The 20,994-nt window shown below is 44.1% G+C and overlaps 1 protein-coding gene across 1 annotated transcript in view; it reads left to right on the top strand.

Moving 5' to 3' along the window:
• The first annotated feature begins 3,674 nt into the window (after window positions 1-3,674).
• CDC42SE1 (CDC42 small effector 1) overlaps window positions 3,675-20,994 on the top strand; it is a 104,851-nt gene continuing 87,531 nt past the window's right edge. The window contains exon 1 of the mRNA XM_078668313.1: window positions 3,675-3,808. The gene's annotated coding sequence lies outside the window, so the exon portion shown is untranslated. The remainder of the gene's footprint in view (window positions 3,809-20,994) is intronic.

Raw genomic sequence — 20,994 nt, 5'->3', positions numbered from 1 at the left:
CCGAATCCCCTTGGTTTTGCAGGCAAGCAGCACCGCATTGTCTGCGTAGAGAAGCGCAAGTAAAAAGGGGTGGCCTTGATTCTAACTAGGTCACTTCTGTTGCTAATAAGAGGGGAGTCTAGGTTATTGATATATAAAAGAAAAAGAATAGGGGCCAAGACACACACTTGGCGAACGCCACGAGCCAAGGAGAACAGTGGAGTACATTCTCCATCTGTGCCATACCTCGCCCTGGCTGAAACCTCCAAGTTAAGTGCATGCAAAATCCCAGAATATTGCATTAAAGGATGATGCCTGCTTGGGTTTTGAGATCTAATATGACATCATTAATTAGAGGCACCTTTAATCTTCCTCGGTCAATGCATCTCCACTCATGAATGGACTGTTGTGACCCATGCAAAAATGGCATCTCGTAACCGCTCCGTTGACAGCATTTTCACTCCTAGTTGAACCCTAAACACCCATGTGAGAGGGTGTCTCTTAATCATCCTCAGTCACGGCAGGGGCGTAGCTTCCGTTGGTGCAGCAGATGCAGTGACGCCGGGCCCTGTTGCTGGAGGGGCCCACAGAAACCAGATTATTGCTACATTTCACAATTCAAACAGTGCCCATGGGGGTCCATTTCCTCCCTTGCACAAAGCACACTACCCACTTCTACACCACTGGGTCACGGCATCCCCTCTCCTTTAGACTATTAGTCACACCATTCCTTAGACAAGGCTACAAACCCTCCTCAACTTACCAAGCACAATCACAATGATTGCGCCCTGTAACACAAGTGTAGATGATAGTGGTGAGCAGTGGCGGCTGCCACCTACGGGGAGTGGTAGGGCAGGCAAATGGGAGGTGGGTGCATGTGGGCAAATTACATTAACAAAATTGCACACATGCATTACATTATCGTAACTTTAAAACAATAATGTAATGCATGTCGGCAATTAAATTTCAATAACACAAAAGAAAGGGGACAGGGAGCTATTAAAAGGTCCAGTATCCTAGCTCCCAAAGAGGAATATTAGTACATAAGGAGGGTGACTGTTCCTAAGAAAGAGGTGACTGGTTGGACTGTGGTGGGAGTGAGGGAATCTTTCTTATTGGAAGGTAGTGCCCTCACACACCCGTGTGGATGTCACGCTTCATTATAAGGCTTTGCTCCTCATGGGGCCGGCGCTGCAATGCCCCACAGGCCCAGATGAGAGGGCTCCTTGGTGGAGATCTTTTGTAAATAGCTGTGATGATGAGTGCGGGAGTGTGGGGAGGGTGAAGTGGTGAAATTAAGTGACCTAAAACTACCTAAGTGGTACCGCAGATTATTTTAATCAATGGTCCCCGTAGCAGGATTACAAATGTGTGGACTATCAGCTGTAGTTATGAAGAGTGACAATTTATTGATGGGTGTTCTAGAATGTCGACATGTTTCACACCTTTGAGGCCTAGGAGGGATCCGTGGCATTTCTTAAGGTCCAAAAAAACAAATCAGGTGTCTCTACCCTTAGTCGGGGTGGGGTGCATAGACCTAAGAATTTCAGTTGATTCTTCAAAGACTGTTAGGGAAGTAAGTCAAAAGTACCTTCAATGAAAACCTACTTGGGTCCCCCGATCCAACCCTGATGTCTGGTAGTTGAGGCGCCTTGGGTCAAGGCAGTGGACCGAGTAAAAACTGGGGTGGACACTAAATTTCAGCGTGGTGATGAGCGTGTCACCTACCCTTCGCTCTGCCGGCTTTGTCAGTATTAAATACCTTCAAAAAATGAAATCCAAATATTCAAAAAAAGAAAAGAAAACTTACCATGCGGCCCTTCCACGCTGCCGTCTGGTGTCCTTCAGTCCTCCAGCGCAGGCTCCAGGAAACTCCCCATACCAATTCTGGCGCTGCTCTCATGCAGCATGAGAGCAGCGCCAGGATTGGATGGGGCAGGCCTTTCTCAGCCTGAAGGCCTTTGCTCGATCTCAACCCAGCTGTCCAAGACAGCTGGGTTGAGAGGTTCAAAGTGCTCATGCCTGGCAGGCCGTCGCAAGACAGCCGGTCAAAGGGACATGCGCACTTTAAACATAAGTGCCCTGCCAATAAATTCTTTCTGCTGCTGGCAGTCAGCAACTGCCCCACCCCCGTCCTGATTTTCAGGAAGGAGTTATTGAAAAATAAAATGGAAATACAGTAACTGTATTGACATTTTGTTTTCATCTCTGGCGCTTGGGGGGGTGGCTAGCATTTCAATTAGTGGGGCAACGCTCCTCTGACTTAATGGAGGAGCCGCCCTTGGCTGGTGAGCTGGTCTGGGTAAGTATGGTCTTGTAACTATATGGAAGCGAGATTGTGCCTACCACATGTCTCTGCTTCACTACACGCTTACGCACCAATGGAAGTTTGCCATGACACATCTGCATCACACCTGCAGGTCTCGCACACCACAGATAAAATTTCCCACAAATATCCTACTATGAAACACACACTACTAGTGATGTCCAACATTTTGAGTAGCTACTTACTCATCCATCCATCCTTCCAGAAAGCGCTTTTGGAATTAGTAAGGGGTAGGAAAGCCATTGTCATCTGATTCATTTTTCTTGTTCTTAGTATTTTTGGTTGCATTATTATTTTTTTAATAAGCACGCCATGCATCGATATCCGTATTAGTAATATTAGCAGGTGCTTAGTATAAATCTTATCTGTTTAGTGAATCAATCAATCAATGCATTTGTATAGCGCGCTACTCACCCGGAAGGGTCTCAAGGCGCTGGGGGAGAGGAGTACGTCACTGCTCGAACAGCCAGGTCTTGAGCTGCTTCCTGAAGGAGAGATGGTCTTGGGTCAGCCGAAGGTGGATGGGGAGGGAGTTCCACGTCTTGGCTGCCAGGTAGGAGAAGGATCTTCCTCCGGCAGTGGCTCTGCGGATGCGTGGTACGGCAGCGAGGGCGTGGCTGGTCGATCGTAGTTGGCGGGTGGGCGTGTAGAAGGTCAGGCGGTCGTTGAGGTACTTGGGGCCCAGGTCGTGGAGAGCCTTGTGTGCGTGGGTGAGGAGCCTGAGCGTGATTCTCTTGCTGACGGGGAGCCAGTGCAGGTCTCTCAGGTGGCCGGAGATGTGGCTGTGACGGGGGATGTCCAGGATGAGTCGTGCGGAGGCGTTCTGGATGTGTTGGAGTCTTTTTTGAAGTTTGGCTGTGGTTACGGCGTAGAGGGTGTTCCCGTAGTCCAGACGGCTGGTGACGAGTGCCTGGGTGACGGTCTTCCTGGTTTCGGTGGTTTAGTGGTTTAGTGTTGTATATATTACTAATGTTATTAATTATCACAGTTGGCATTATTGTTTATATTTACAGGATTGAATGCCAAATATGGTCTGTCTGTACATCTTCCAAATTAAAACAAAATATGAACTATACAGATATTATAAAGTGTCATCTTGTAATTTACTCTATAACTGATGGCAGATTGTGCTCCACACAAGTGCTAATTAGCAATAATAATGCTATAGTTTCGACGCCTCGTCAGGGGTAGTCAGCGCTATGTATATGCAATTACAACCGTGTATATTCTCACGGTGTACAATGAGGGCTCATTAATGCACATAACTTGTTCCCGCCTTCCCCAGTACCCGCAGTACCTCGGTCCCCCGCTCGGGGGCGCTGTGAGCGCATTTCTCTGCCGGGAAGTTTTTCTTTTTCATAAAGATTGTGTTGAAACTCGAGCATTTCCTCCACCTCGGAGTCAGGGCCACACCTCGGTCCGAGGACAGAACGACAGCTTGAAGGAGTCCCGGGGAGCCTGGTGCACCGGGAAGCGGAGGCGTGGGGGGTCCGGACCGAGGAGGTGAGCGGCGGCGAGCCGTGTGATCGTGGACACTTTTACCGGCTCGGAGAGGGGGGTGCAGGAAGTATGCACAAGGCCTAATTTGAGAGCGCGGTGTCCACAGGAGGTAGTGGAGGGCGGCCCCGGGACTCGTTCACAGGGGTGGGGGGAGGCGGCTGGAAGGACACGGGTCACTTTCACTGGAGGTGTGCGAGGGTGCAGAGGTCACACGTCACTTTCACCATAGGTGAGGTGCAGGCTTCTACAGGTTGTGACACTTTCACGGGCTTGGAGGATGGGGCTGCCGCCCGGCCTCTTGATAGTTTGACAGGAAGTGACCAGGGTCACAGGGCTGCAAGGTGCATCGCCGTGATCCAGGGCGGGGGCCGGGAAATCCCCTTAAAAATATGGAGGTACTGGATCCACAGGACGCTTAGGGGGGCTTGGGGAGGAAAAGGAGGGGTGGTCTCTGTACAATGTCACAGGAGATGAAGGTGGGGGCGGAGATGAGAGTTGAATTGCAATTATGGGCACTTGTGGGGGGGAGGATCAGGAGAATTTAACAGGGTTTTTGGGGAGTGTTTGATGGACACTTTTACAGGATATAAATTATCTCAGGACACACCCTTTCATAGGCTCCTCGTAATCGTATAAAGGACATTTACTCAGAGGGGCGGGAAGGCGTTGACAGCTTTCACTGGGGTTCAGGGAACATTTGCAGGTGGTGGGGGGTGGACACTTTCAGAGAAGGCGACGAGGGACCGAGAGCTAAGTGCTTTTAAACAGGAAGTGGGGCATGTCCCTGGACATGATAGTGGTTGGTGGGCAATGTGGCACTTTAAAAAGGAGATAAGGGCAAGGGTGGGTGCAGGGTGGTTTAAAGACATGTTAGGAGGGGTGGTGGTGTACTGGGAGAGGAGTATGAGGTGGTCTGTACACGTTTGTAGAAGGCCTGCTGTGCTGGCTGAGGCATGGTAATCTAAAATTAATCAGATCTGATAATTTAGGAGAGACTGTATCTTAAAAGTTGTGTTTTCAGTTTATTGCATTTGATTTCTGCTTGCTTTTAAAAAAAACAAAAAAAAAACATACAATTTCACATTCACCACGCAAGCCATCGCTTCTGTAAAGAGGAAGTGCAATTTTTTGCTTGTCATGTGTTCCCTTCTCAGCAGACTTCTTTCAAAATAGCTGTTTTGTTTCTTGTAATCCCTTAGAGCAGTGAGACTTTAAAAACTGATTAACAAGCACGTGCCTCTTGCAAGCTCACCGGGCTTAAATCTATGACATTATGAGACTCCTTTATGGTTGCCACATGATTTAATATGTTAAAACTGATATTTGTGAGTCAGAATAAAGGGCTGGGTTTAGTTAATCACAGAACTACAAGATGGCGATTTATAAAAGCAGTTCAGAGTATGAAAACCGGTATTAAAAAAGTACTTTTTAAATTTTTTGTAATATGCCTTCGTCATTCTGCCTCAACTGTCCAACTCCCTGTTAGTAAAAGTGCATGTCTGTTTTATTTTTACTAATTATATAGCAATGTTCCCTGTACCTTTACATTTTATTGCCGCTTTAGATGTTTTGGGGCTTTTCGCATAGGCATGTACAGCAACATGAGTACTACTGGAGTGGTGTATTACGTTCTCCAAAATGCTTTTCTGAGTAGGCCCAAAAAGTTGAAATGCTTTGAAAGTGTGAGAACCTGAACAATTTTACCAATCAAATTTTTTTTTATTATGAATAAGGAGCAGTCGCTGTGCAGAAAGGTTCAATATATAATACCAAAAAATGGTATAGTGATTTTGTTTGTCGTTCATCTTGGAATTATAGTGACTGCCATTCTTGAGGAACATAATGCTTGCGCTGTGGCAGATACCCTTATATCTCTGAGACACTTTTGGGCAGATGTCACAATTTGGGGGACCATACTTGTTGTTACGGGCTCATGGTTCTAGACACAGGTGTGTCATCCATAGAAGCTTCCCTGCGTTCATTGGCTTGTTTATATCTGTGCGGATTTCAACATAATACCGGCCAAGATGCATGAATAGCTGTCGCTAATGCTTTGAAGATATTGGCGAGATCCAGTGCTAAGAAGCCTGTGCTCTGCTGGGAATTGCTAGATTCTCTATCTCGCTATGATATCAGTATTTCTGAAAGTTGTTGACTTTAAGCCAGACGAAGACACAATAATTGCAGCATTCAACAACTAGTATAGTAGTATCTGCTAACTTACTTTAACTACACGACACACCACTGTATGGGCAGCTGAAGGCCTGTATTAATAAGATGATGTGAACTCAGTCTGTACCATGTTTTTTTTCCCTAAACAGTATTATTCCACTGACATTTTCCTATTTCTTAGCGAAAAATGATATCCTAGTTTAAAATCTAGTTTCAAAGCCCCCACAGAAGACCGGCTTTACTTCTGGTTAATCATCGCAGAAGAGACTTGGAGTAACTGTATGGAACATGATTTCGCCAATGCCTAAATGCCCAGTGGATTAAAATATATATATGCAAAACGGTTACTTGAAATTTCAACCATTCTTTAATACACGGATGGTAAAAGTTTGTTAGTCTCCTCTACCTCCGACAACTTAATAGCAAATGTGAATGAGTGTACTTTGATGGAGGATGGCTTCAGACTGAGTTTCCAATGTAGAAGTGCTTTTTTGCCCAACAAAATGGTTTGAAAATGCAATAAGAAAAGATGACTTCAGGTTTCACCTGTCTTAAGGGGTCAAAGTCCACCAACATTTGCTAGAAGCCCTTTTAAACTGATTGCCAAAATACATTTTGGCATAGTTGGTGGTACTACATTCAGACCCTGTATCTTATTTACTGTCCTGAGCGCAGCAGGTCTTTTTGGAGAATATTGTACATTAGGGTGGAATAGTGCCTGACACTATTTAGATGTGCATGATAAATCGCTTTATTTAAATTTCTAATCTAATTTTGTTTTTGAGGCCTGAAAACTGTAGCTTCCTTTTGTAAGCATCTCAGAAAAGAAAGCACCACTTGTTGGGCAGCCACAACCCAAGGAAGGCACCCAGGGGCCTTGCGTCATATAACTCAAGAGACCTCTTTACTGGGCTGCGCAATGTGCTTACAGGATCCTTCATCGCTAGTGTAGACAGAAAATGAGTCCAATGCGTTTGTGTGGCATATGGGATAGGAACTACAGGATAAAATTGCCTGATGTAGTCGGCGGTACAGGGGAGTTTTTCAGAACCACATCACTAGCCCATGCCCGAATGTGTACAAATAAGGTGTCTCTCTTTTTGCAGGCAGAAATATCATCCATGTAGGCAGTGCTGAAAATTAAGGACAAATGCTAACCCAATGTCCTGTCCCTCTCGGTTTCCATTGCTCTATGTACTTGCTTGTATTATTTTTGTTTTTGACTCACCCAGCCTTCCTGTTCAGGAGTTTGTTGCTGCCATTGGCTAATTAAAATCTTAGCATCAGTCCTCCGTGGTGCTAAGGGACCACTTGCAGCCATTATTAGGCATTATTTCATTTTAATATATTGCAGTGAGGAAATGTATGGACGTTGACTGCGTTTTGACAGTGTAGTTAAGTGTGCACTAAAGTAGCCTGCCCTGGTTCCATGAAGGGTCACGTTACTAGTGGAGTTTTCCCTCGACCCTAAACCGGAGTCTCAGGACCAAGCGGGACGTGCATCTGGCCCTAGAGTTGAAAGAGCATGTGAGTGAGCACCTCCAAGTGCAGTCTGCTGAACCACCACACGGTGTGAAAAGGTGGGACTGTCGAGGTAGAGAACCAAGGGTTCTCCCAAGGAGATCCGGGATCAAAGAAAACGGGATGCGGCTGGTGAGAGGAGGATAATCTGAAACCCTTCTGGCAGTCATCACTCACACTCACTCACAAGTAGCTTGATTCCTTATCCTTGTACTGAGTGTCGATGGGTGAACAAAGGCGGTCAACAGCAGTTGTAATCCAACCATGATAACGCTCTGGCATGGGCACTCTCCTCAAATCCAAGAAGAGCAAGCAGTAGAGGTGACCTGCAACAAGTGGAGGTGCAGGAGCAACAACCATAGAAAGATCCCAACTACAACAGCAGACTGTTTGTTGGAAACCAGGAGGCAACTGTGGAGCGGTTCTCCGCACCGAAGAGGGATCCAGAAGTGTTCTCCGAACCCCAGAGAAAAGCGTAGACCAGGAAGACAAGTGGATGAAGTACAATGGAGCAGTAGCCAAGGGAAGCAGAAGCGGTGGGTTCCAGGCGTTAATTATCTCAAGGCAGTCGGAGAGAAAGTGGCAAGGCCAGGGTCCTCGCGAGTTAAGCTGGTCGGCAGAAAAAGTCCTGTCATGAAAGAGATGCTGCAGAGAGTACCTGTAGTAACTAAAGCCAGCTCGGCATTGCCCTTCAATTTATGCTGTGGGTTGTGATGTGTGCAGGGCCTGTTTCATCCTGCACATGGGCATATTGCAGGAGTTGATCAAGGCTGTCGAGCAGTGGCTCGGCACTGCACTTTTGTAATGCCACGTTGACGTGTCGGAGTACACCATTTTCCCCTTTCCATTGTACCTTGAGACATGAAGCCACAACCCCCAGTTGTACCTACCAGACGAAGCAGGTAGATAAAACGGCCAAAAGGGAATACACTTGTCTGCTCAGCTATGGTAGAAAGATGCTCTTACACCCTTCCAACTCACAGAAGTGCTCCGCTCGCCTTTTGAAGTAAGCACCTGCTTGGTTCGGTAGTTCAGTGTGTGTGTTTTTTTGGTCCTGTTTACCAATTCACTCGCTGCTGCTGGAGCAGGTGTATTCCTCAGGTAGGACAGAGAACTGACTGCAAACTTCCAGAGAGCAATTTGTTTCCTAACCAAGATTATGAGGTGACAAAGCCTTTGCGGCTTCTGTAAGAAAATCAGTAAATGAGCCTGTCTCTTGTGACAAATTCAAAATGCTCTTCAAATATTTATAAATGTGACACTTTGCATCTCGCCATTAGACGATAGAGTTTAATTGTTAACGGGTCCAAGCCAGAATTTTTTGAAGGGTACCTCTGATACTGGTTATACCGCTCCCTTTATTTGGTCTCCACAGCACACACTAGCCTCGTGTGCTTTTCATCATTCTTTTCAATATGATGGTAGGTGCATGGTTGATTAACTCTGCGAGGCGCTTCATCAGTGGGGGTTGTAAAGCATATCTGAAATGTGCCATTTATTGAAGTTGTGTCATCTTGATGGGCATAAAGATTGTCATGGAAACCCCAGGCTCTTGAGGCTGGCTTGGGAGATCCACCAGCTGTTCAGTCACAGTGATCTTGATAATGTTGACATTTGTAGGATATTTAAAGTTGTAGTTTAAGAATCCTGCAGAGTTGGTTAATACTAATCAGATAAGGTGACTATCTCTAGGTCTTTGTAGAGATGCTCCCATCGGATTTAGCCTATGTGTAAGCTGGGCCTGCCATACAAGATTCCATCAGTCTCTTGAGTGATCTAAAGACCTATTTCAAGGTCGTGTTGCTGTCGTAGCAATTTCATGACCGACTCACTTGGTTTTCCACAACCTCGGATGATGTGTTTTTTGCACGTGGTTCGATCCACAAGATGAAATTAGAGGATTGCCTTCACGGTGAGTAGAAAGTGGTAAATGAACAGTAATGTTATACAGGTCTTGTTAAGAAAAGGGCTTGGCGGGGGCACTCCCTTAGTTCCCTGGCCAGTGTGAAATCCTTTAACGAGTACAAGTCTTCTCCAACAAATGGGTTGGCGAGGTTTTCAAGTGATCTAGGTCTTGATAATAGGATTTTGTTTTCGTATGGGGGCAGCGTGGATGTTCGTGCACAGCAAGCCTCGGCTTCAGGACCTCTTGCGCATGGACACCGCTCCTGTGGGAGAGCTTGTTGTTTGAAATTAACGTCCACACAGGGGTTTGTACTGTCTCTTCTCCTGATGCTAGGCAGTGCATCTTACCGTTCTTGGTTTGTCACAAATTCTTTGTGGTCAGAGTCGAAAGATGGAGTAATGACCGTTTTAACCTAGCAACTTGAATGCCTACGTATGAGAAACTTGTGGATAATCCAAGCGCGTGCAGACCTACTCTACGTGGACCAAGCTCCTGTGTGTACACAGGGAAGCTCTCAGAGTTGACTACTGCCTGTTCCCTGTTTTCCGTGTGGGGAAAGGCCTGTTGCGTGCACCTGGTGGGTCTCTGGATGTGATACAAGGATAACCAAAGAGCGATGTCTACCACTTTACTGGGCATGCTGAAGGGAAGTCCGACTTGCTTACTGTCCCAGTTGGCCAGCACAGGTTGGTGCCTGCGCCTCTCTCTTGCCTTACCCTCGCCTAGTCTAATATCACATGGCTATCTCTGTGGAGGAAGTATTTCAGCATCAGGCATGGTCCCAAGTCTTCTGCACTTCAGGCACCTAACCCTAAATAAATAAATAAAACCATTCCAAAGGCATTTTGTGCAAAGGTATTTTTCAGTTGCAAAGAATGTGATTAATAAAATTACAGGGTTTGTGATTGGAAAAAAACTTTTTAGACTGTATCGGGCACTTTTACGAGTTTTCGGACTCTTAAAAAGACCTACAAATCGCAAACTGGAGGTGGCGTGTCAAAGGGGCTTTCCTCTTCTATTTGGAATTTGCTACAGAATGTATGAATGGTTTTTGGAAACTGTTCTAGTCACGAACTATTGATCAATTACTGAGCCCCGGATGCGTGAAGAGTGCGCTATCCATTATGGACAGCTTGGGAATTGTCGGGTGACCTTGGGGTCAGGCGGAAGCCAGAGCAGAGAGAAGTCCAGAGGATATGTTTTCAAATATATTTATTTATTTTAACAACAACGCTGCACTTGTCTTTTTTAACAGACATAGGCTGCTTTAAAATATATTTTGTTTTTATTTTGGGATTGCTGAGATGGAAGTCTGCTGTGCCTAGAAGCCAATCACAGGGGCGTCGAAAATTGGGACTTGCTTAATCAAGCCATTAGTCAATTCGTTCTGCCAGCTCCTGCGAGGGGGCAATTTGAGATGAAACCTGTTTGTTAAAAAGGCGCTTTGGAAATTGTTTTCCCTGTCCCACACCAGCCCCTGTGCAATTTCGCCCACGCTTGGTTTGCCTTTAGAAATACTATACTGGGCCTCTGTTTCCCAGGGCCCCCCAATATTTTCCAAGAATGTTGCTGTAGAGAGTGTAGGCCAGCGCTTCAGGGCGCCACATAGTGCTAACAAGCGCTATATAAAGCTGCAATGAAAGTACAATGTTGCAAGGGAGAGCGTCGGAGAACCCAAGCAGACAGACCTGTTAAGTAATTTGCTGGCAGTAGTGACTTTACAACACTCCCCGGGCGAGAGGCCAAGCCCAGCCGACACAGAAGGAAGGCTCCGACCGGCTCTTGGCGCGAGGAGAGGTTTCTCTGGAATTTGAGCCTGGAAACAAATGTCGCATGAACTCGGTCGGAAAAAACAGTGATTTAATTTAATAAGCCTTTGCAGATGCATTTGACACAGAGCCTGGGACTGGTTTCTTTGATCACATTATCCCATGTTGTGGCCTTGGTTCATTAACCCTAACCCGAAACCCATAAGTTAAATTGTCGAGCTCTTCTCTGTTGCACTGCGTATAATGGAAAACCCCATTGAACAAAATGGGAATATATTCTATTTAATATTTAAAGCTAATGTTCATCTAGAAATAAGATCTAGCATGTCTTGCTACTTTTCCAAGCAGTGATGTTTTCCAGACTCATTTTGGTACCCTTGATACTAAATTCATTTTCTTCCAATAAGGATTGAAAAATTGTGTCTGGAAGACTGTTCACGAAGCACCCTTTTGTTAGACCAATAATTTGTCTCAAAGCTGTATACTGAATTCGTTGTGTTCTAATAAATGTTAGAATTCGCAGATAAAGTTGATTTCAAGAAAAAGGCAAGATACAAAGTTATGTTGTAGCTTTGAGCACAATCAATATTCATGCTGGTGTTACAAAAGTGTGACAAATGGTATACAGGACAAATACTTTTTGTCTTCATAATCACCATCAACGTTCGAGTGACTTTAGAAATTGTATAAACAATACGTATAGCCGGTAGCTTTGGTGCCTTTTGTGGGCAAAAAAACATCTTGCATACAGTTTTCAAGTTGCAATCCACCCAAGCAAAGTTTGCAGTGTACCTGTACTTCTTAAGAGAATTTTGTGTGCAAAAGAAATTTGCAATTTTTCCCACCCAACAGCATCTCTGAGCAAAATGGGCCAAAGGGGCTATTTGTGCACACACTGAGTGTCTTGTTTATAGATGCAGACTACTTCTTGCCGATTTTTGCTGTCTAGAACACAATCGCTAAAATGTATTGCTTAAGATGACTGAAGCTAAACCACATGTACCATGATTGTTGCAACTCATGGTTCCGGCCTCTGAGAGGAACAGACTCTTAGTCAACGTTTCACTCCGAGGAAGAGAAGTGGCCTGGAAGCTTGGTCGTGGATGTCTGGACTCTCTGTGATTGTAATTTTGTCTTACTCCCTAAGCCCAGTATTTAGATTTACACCAAAATGATGGCACAGTGCCACACAGGTCTTCACTGCCACCACCCTCTTGCTCAACGACTTTATGCGCCCAATGGTGCAGGAGCTGCTGGCAGACCTGGCACCTGGAAATGTATGCCAAGGACACCCTCATTCCAGCCTGATGTAATAATGGCTGCTGTGTCAGACAGACTTTACCCTTTACCGTGCCTCTTGACCATGTTCAAAAAGTATTGAGAGGTTTCACCTCCCTCAATTGAGCCAGTTCAGGGATACTGAGTACTGTGGAGGGCTGACCTCGCTACACTCCCAGGAGCTAGCATCAAGCCAGGGAAGCGTGCACCTGCAGTCCCCCAGTAAGTGTTTGACTTGGAACACTCTTCAATCTCTCTTCCTTTGTTTCTTTTGTGCTCCTTTCTGAATTCAGTTTTTCCCCCCTCCTTGGTTCCTCGATCTCTTTCTCTCGGTGCCTTTTTTCGCTCTGTCTCTGATGGTACATACAGACTCTAGCACTCCTCAAGCCTACAAGGAGCCCCAAGAATTGCCTGGAAAATCTAGAACTTTGGATTTTTCTTTGTCCATGTCTGGAGAAGTGTTGCTTGGTTTACTGTATCGTGTTCTACACAAGTGTGTGTAAAATGTTCATAGAGGAGCTGCAGAAACTTCAGAATAAATATGCAAGTATGTGCCTGTGCCGGCAGAAACAAGAGCATGTTAAATCGAATACCCTTTAAAAGACATCCGAGTGCCGCATGGATTAAGTGTGAACCTGGATGTATTGGGTGCAGAACATACTGGAAAAGAAGCTTCTCATTACATACCTGTAAGGGGTCACCGGATGGCCAAACTTTGGTCCAACCAACTCTATAACAAATGCAGTCGAATGTTCTTCACTGAGAGCCCGGGGCTGTCTGCTTTAACATCCTGCCCCTCTGCTAAGGGCAGAAACGACCAATGTGCTTTTTGTGGAGATTCTCAAAACAAAGCAATCATTTTGACTGAAGACTTCTTCTTGGACACAGTCTGAATATCACCGAAGGCTTCCTCTTTGCATCTTGCTGGAACACAGCTGCCCTTAAATCTTATTCTGTGCCCGCTTTTCCTGCATAATTCAGCCCTAAAAACATCCACATAAACATCCACAGCTTTAACCTACTGGTGGAAAAAAGGGCCAAAAAAGTTATATACACCTGGAAACTGCATGAGTTTTTTTTTATGCACCTTTTAGACTTACGTGCTGCTCACAAGTTTCGGATTCTGATCTTAGCTGTGTGAGACTGCCTTTCAACCTATCATCCTATTTCCTGAGTTACAGCGGTTCTGCTGCCTCAACACTCCAAAACGAGTAATGTTTGCATAGGATGTTATGGTAGTGTTTTGTGTATAGCTGCCCACATCTTGTGAGCTGAGGCAGCTCAGTATTCTCCTCTCCTTCATTAATGCAGTGCCCTATGCCCTTAGAATGTGATCAGTGCCAACCTATGCTGTGGGTATGCCATTTATTCCAGAGTACCTGCTGGAGTGAAGCCAGAACGCCATTATAAGGCTCGCCAGCCTAAAGAAGAGTCAATAACCCGTCCCCACAAGCCAACCTCTGCCCCTACAGGCTAATCTTTGAGTCTGAGTACAGATTTGAATCCTGATTGTCACCATGCCACCCTGCCACCCTATCTACAAAAGAATGCCACACAAAATGTCTGCAGCAAATCTCTTGATTCTATGAGCCTCTGAGGGCTCACCACAGTTTCTTATAACAACCTGGGCAGAGAGCTGGACCTCTATGCACAGGAACCCACTTTTTGGCACTCACAAACTTTATTATAGATTAGATGTCAGTCCAGATGCAGAGCTTTTCATGTTACTTCCTGCGGACTGTCTGGAACCTTGGCATAGAGGACTCAGTCTTCCACCTCAGTGAATGTTGGTTCATTGGGAACCATTCAAGTTGGTTAATTACAGCCCATTAACCAAGGTCTCGATTTGACCCAACCAGAAGATCCTGAATACCTTATTCAGCCTGGCTTAATAGGCGTTTGAGCGTGTTATACAAGCAAATAGAACTATTATTGTTCTAACCCTTCTTCGATTGGGAAGACACTTGTACGCTTCTGAAGAGATAGAAGCAGGACGGTACCGAAAAATAATGCAGTCTGCCGGTTGAGGGGCTATGAGTTTTGAATGGTGCCCTCTGCTTATCATCGGAGTAAATACATAAATTACAATCTATTCATACAAATCTGCTGGGTGGGGGGTTGGGGTCTGCCGATGTGGTGTATGTCTATGGGGGTAGGTGGAAATCTCTGTTAGGCAAGTTAAGCACACAGACCCCAAACTCTGGTTTAAAGTTTGGTCCACTTTGCACCCCATAGAATGTGACCATGGATCAGAACCACTTGGCCCTTCCAGTCTTCTAGCTGTCCTCACAACACCTCCAGCACTTACTCTTGCCTTCTCAGTACACTCATTACTAAAATGAGTTATTTGGAGTGATTAGTTTATATAAACAAACGCACAGATAAAACTAAATCACCTACTCATACTCTTAAAAACAAAACTGTAAAAACAACAAAGATCAAACAAGTATCAGCCTCTTTAAACAAAACAAAACACCCAAAAGAAACAACAATCTGAGCTACCAGTGGGACAGTAACTCAAAAGCAGTTCTAACAGTATGTTCTTCAGCATTGGGCGGAAATGAATCCTCCTAGCCTGAGAATGTTTAGGACAACACAATAGCAGCTGAACCAGTTCACTGGGTTAAACTTTGTTTTATATCAACCAGTGACCTCCCCAAAGCCCATCAAGAGTTAAAATCTCCTAAGAGAAGAATTTGGTGCAGAAGAGGATTGCTGGTTTTGGCATTAAATTTGAACTGATTGTGCTAGTTATTGGATATTTATCAACTCTCTCTCTTTTTTTATATATATCAAAAACACCAAGCACTAACAAAGGGTACAGCAGGCACTCGCTGGGTCTCAAAATCCACTAGATTTTAATTGGCAAACAGACGCGTTTCGGCTTCAATGCGTTCCTCAATGTTTGCACTGTCGACAAAGTATGCTGGATTTAAAGGCTTCAATCCGCCCTTGGAGGGATACACATGCACATCGAAAGAAGACTGTGCCGTCAAAGTATAATTATTTTAGGCCAACATGTTTATACTATTATAAAACAATGCATCCCAAGTAGTCTTACTAAAATTGACATAATATATTTGCTCTACCTGTAATAGGTACAATCATTCACATACTGTCTTGAGTAAGAGCCAATGGTAAAATACTGACAATATGCTGAACACCCATACAGCCAAAAATCAGTCAGTCCTCCAACATAATTAGTGCCTTGAATGGGCTGCCATGTACTTTCCAAATAGGTGTCTCTCAAATGTACTATCACATATGTTGTGCAAGTGGACCAGTGGAGATATATATATGTACTTTATGTAACATGAGTAGAATTGAAGCTCCTTAAGTTACACTTTATTCAGTGTAATAACCCATACTAGATGTGCTCGCCTTCAGTATCTTGACTTTCTCTATTATCTTGAAGGAAATTCACTGAGTGCTTCCTAAAGGATTCACCTCTAATACAACATGGAAACCAACAGAAAGTCTTTAGCAAGCCGTGCAGGGTTTTAAGTCTGTTCACATGGCCCTCCTGTCCTCCACCTAAAAAAAGCCCAGAAAATCCCACTAATTACAAATCCCTACATGTAATAACGTAAAATCTGGATACTAGCACAGATTACGTCAACTATCAAAACAGTCTATAACCTCAAATATTTTTTTTAATAATTTATTATATACATTTTATGACATACATGCTACAAATCAACCATTTCAGTACACAGACCTTGGACCCCTAACGGAATAAAAATGATTCTATAGTATCTGTGTTGGTTATCACACAACAGTGATGCATATGGAGAAATCTTAGGATGCGATCATTGCTATGAAAAAATGGGAAACTGACATATGAAGAGTAACACCAAATATGGTTTAGTGGTCTGAGAGAAGTAGTCTAAGTTCCACACTTCCCTGAAGAAGCTGGGTTACCTGTTAAACACGTGTTGGCTGCGTGCCCCGAAACTGGGTGTCCATGTTACCAGAGATGGCTTATTGAATAGGTGGCTGACAGTGCAATAAAGAGTCTGTGTCATTTGACATAGACCATGGAACATCATCAGGATCTAAATGAATTCTTGTCAAATTATTGAAATATACATCCTACTGTAACAATACAAGCCTAAGAGAAATATTGTAGTACTCTTCAATAATACCTCAGGAGGAAAGATCATTTACTCTGTGTAAAAAATTGAAGTCTTGTCACCTTGGTGGGCAAAGCCGTAACATACTTTTCCTTTTCCCGATCAAAAACACTTCACACAAACATGGTCGTCATTTGCAATTCAGGCCGTTCTCCTACACCTTAAATGACCTTGGGTCTCATGAGCATTGGCCTACATTTGTTATCACCTAGGTCCTAGATAAAGAAATCCATAGTCTCTTAGAAACCAAATATTTTCACAACACTGCTCTTTATGCAACTTTGTGGATTCAACCACTTCTTGTTCATTTTCCAGTTCTTAAATAAATAAAAGATGTATATAGTTTTTTTGGGGTTCGCTGTTAAAGCTTATTTTGTGACACTACCATTTTGCCTTCGTTTTTGGAGGGGTGATTCCACTGCGTAGCAGATCATAATGTTTCTCCAGAACTTGGCATAATGCTCTCCAGATGAAATAGCCTGATCGAGACACCATACTCTTGTAATGAGCTCCAAAATTCGTACAATGTCTCTCTTAGCAGCATATAATGATCCTGACGAGTTGTTTGGTCTTGGGCACAAGGCTCTTGCTGTGGCATTTGGAACTGGCCTTCATATTTCAGATGTAACCCTCAGCACAACACGTTGTTCTAGATGTGGCCTTCAGAACTAGGTGCATGGTCTAAGTGATGCTTAGGCAATATTAATACAGTGGTCTTACGACTTGCTTGTTCCATGGTTTTTAACCCCCCCCCACACACACACACAAAAATCAACCCAATGTGTCTTCTGTTTGTTGCTCTGTCTTTTTGCTGCATTTGAAAACGTTTAGTTCACTGGATAGGGCCATCCAAAGATCTCTTTCCATTGTGCGGACCCCCAGTACCCCTTCTACATTCTTGTACTACGCCCCAAGGCTAGATGCAAGACTGCACTAGGCTGCCGTAAACTTGTGATCTATTGTGGTGCTTGTGCCAGTGCGTCGTGGGTGTGCGAGCCATTCCATGCACACTAAAAATTTAAACTAAAGAGAGGTGAAACAAAGTTGTAGTAGTTGCAAACCCTTCTGCAACCAACTTGTTACTAGTAGGTAACTTTTACTTTATCTGCCACCTCATCAGACTACTCTCTTTTCGGGTGCATAAAATATGTAATATGCCTTTTTGGTAATGCGTTTGCCACATACTAATTGTATTTGTGAAGGTTTACATAAATGTGGTATATTACATCACAGAAAAAAAAACAATTTACCAACAGTTAAAAGCAAGTTGTAACTCCGGAGAAGTAAATACAGTGCAACTTCCATAAACGCTATTTGAAGCACTTTATCCCCATTTGAGCACAGATCTCAGTCTGTGGGAATACCGTGCACTTTGTACATAGTTACGGTATTACCTCATGTATGGTGTTACCATGAAACTCTCTAAGTAGGAGGCTTTGAGTAATCTTTTATTTTTTTATTTTTATTTTTTTAAATTTTTAACATATTGTTTTTCTTTTTCATAGAATCCTTTTGGTATATCAAACAATAGTGCCGGTTTTAGCATCTCTTTGATGAGCCACCTTCAACTCTCTATTTCTGTGTCCGAGACAACACCCATATTGTGCCAGGGTCTGTATAGACTGCCCTTCCACAAAAGATTGTCTTGGTTTTAGCTGAATGAAAGGTGCCCAGTTACACCCACCTTCCTTGGTCCTGCCCTCCTTTCTCTTCCCCTGGTACTAGTTTCGTCTCCCTTTCACCTCGCCTGCCCTCCCTCCCTTTTCATTGTCGTGTTCAATGGCATGTTCCTTCCTTGGTTAGAAAGGGCCCTGGAAACCAGCCAAAGAACTCAAACCTCCGCGAAGCGCGCGCAGAATGGCGATGCCCTTTCGAACTCCGGGTGGGGCAGGCGGAAGTGACGCGGAGGCGCTGGGCTCGAGGCCTTTCGAGGCATCCAGCGCCATCTTTGTAGACCTATCCCGCGTGCGACAGTAAATGCCACATTTGCAACCTAAGCTGCTTTCGTGGGGCAGTGTAACTAATGTGCAATCAATAGATTACCCTTCACTATTACATTTTCATTTGAAATGCTGCGAAATTTATAACAGATTTTTCTGACAAGGTGGTTAATTTGAGAAGTAAAGGAAGATTTCCGGACAAGCCTCAGGTGGAAAGCCAGTTTTGATGGGAGTCTGTCTTTGCCCTTAAAGCCTCCATTTTTTGCCCCTCCCCCTTTTTATGCCACCTTGATTATGTGTATAGTTGGTTTATTCCACCCTGGGGGCCTCCCTCTTACCAGTTTTAGTTTTTACAGCCCCACATACTTTACCTCGCCTGTTTCCAATATTAATAAGAAGTTGCTCCACTTCCTACGGAAGGAGTCTCAATTATTGCATTTTCCCTGATTTCCGCCATGTTGTGGCTGGCCCAGAAGAGATGCTTTAAACCAACCATCCATTCCTTCAGACTTCATAAGAGGGTGCTATGGTGGCTGACCCACAGCTTGTAAATAAGCGCTTCGATATTTAAGAAACCAGAGTCTTTGAAAAGCAGTTTCACATTGTGGCTTCTTCGCATGTCGCAAACCGCGCACTCCCTTCCTGTTTCAAATTCTCAGAGTCTTTATTTACCACTTCTTCTTTTTTTTTTTTGCTTGACGTTTTGTTAAGGGAACCATAAACCCAAGAAAACCCCATGGTTCATAATGGACTATAGTAAACCCCATCAAAAATCTAATTAGGCAGGCAAAATACTACCTTCCTCTATGCTTCCTTACTACTGACAACCATTAATGGAGGATTTTTTATTTCTTTTTAAGATGGCCAGTGTTTAGTAGGGTGGAATGGGTCCCATCTCACCAGCCTCCTATTGGGCAGGGCTGTCTTACTTCTTCATATTTAGTGGTTCTCTGAGAAAAAGCATTATGCAAAGTAATTCCAAGGCTTTGTAGACGGTGCACCTTTACCCAAGAACGTCCTTCATGTCGTGGCGTATGATATACTAGAGAGATCATCCTAGCTCCTGTGCTGTCTATTACTCTCTACCAGAGAATGCAAGGAACTGGGTACACCAATGGTGCAATCACACAGGTGTAATTTCTTAAGAAAAAAGAACAAGCATTGGCAAAGGCCAATGGGCCTTCATAGGCAGTTCAGTTATTCTGCAAACATATGAAATATGAAAAACATTGGGAAATCTATAAAAAAAAATAATAATAATAATAATAAACGGCCCAGCCACAACAGTCCGGACCATTGAAGTGCACTTCTTTTCAGGTGGCTATGCACGTGATCAGGCAAATACCGTCACTCTTAGTGTAAAACAGAAATAAGTGGGTTGACCTATTGCCAGGGCCACTGGGATTATGTGAAATGGGAGGACAAAATTATGTGGCAGGGTTGACTGAATTGTGCACCAGGAAAACGCAAAATATACTGCGTAATGCAGCCCATTTTGTGATGGTATTAGTTTTAATATTTTGAAATTTTTTCACAAAGGTTTCACCTCATTAATACCAGTTTAGCACCCAAATACAGCAATAAGCTACAGAAATGTAACCAGTCAACATTTGCGAAGGATCTTCCACTTTTCTGTAACACAAGTAGCCTAATTTTTTGTAACTTTTGATCCATTGCAGCAAGGTACAAAATGGTTAATCTGTATATCGTACAGCAGATGATTATGTGGCAAATGCAGCAAATCCATAATAATGCTGAAAACTACGCAAATGCAGATTTGTATAATTGCTCCGGCCTGTCCTATTGCTCAGTGCTGTATGCTATAATGGCGGTAGTAAAATGGCTGACACATGAACAGATCAATGGAAGAGGATTGACCAAAACTTTTGTAGGTGTATATTTTATTATACATCTTTTGGAAAACCTGAGTGGTGAAAGAGTTAACGCTGTCCCCAGACCAAACTCCCCCAAAAACTCAGTAAAGAGTGATTTCATTATATTATAATTATTTCTTCTTTTTTTTTTTTTTTTTTACACCGGGCTGAGGACAGCCTGGGATGCCTGAGCAGGTCCTATGTTGGCTGTGTCTGCCAGGGATGGTTGCAGTGATGCAGGTTTGAACAGGAGCAGCTAGTAATATTCAGGAAGAACTGCTTGCTGCCCTGTGATGTCAGCATGATTAGGCAGCAGCTGCCGCAGGCACTGAGAGTGTGCTCGGACGAGCTGAGGCGTGCCTGCTCCCAAAATGTGGCACTTCATTCTTGTGCTTCGCAGATGGATCATGAAATGGAGATCTACAAATGGAACACCCACATTTTATGGCCGCCACTGTTGTTCTACAAGTGGCTTTCCTTACCCTGTTGGAGATGCATTTGGGGGAGAGGACTCTGGAGAGCAGGTGTAAATTTGGAGACTGTGCAGAGTCTGTCAAGAGCAGGCTGGAAGTTGGTCCTACTGATGGTGTGTAACT

Source organism: Lissotriton helveticus, chromosome 12 (genome assembly GCF_964261635.1).
Source record: "Lissotriton helveticus chromosome 12, aLisHel1.1, whole genome shotgun sequence".
In the NCBI taxonomy this organism is placed as follows: domain Eukaryota; kingdom Metazoa; phylum Chordata; class Amphibia; order Caudata; family Salamandridae; genus Lissotriton; species Lissotriton helveticus.
Note: the sequence above shows the minus strand (reverse complement) of the source record. Positions and strands in the feature narration are given on the sequence as shown.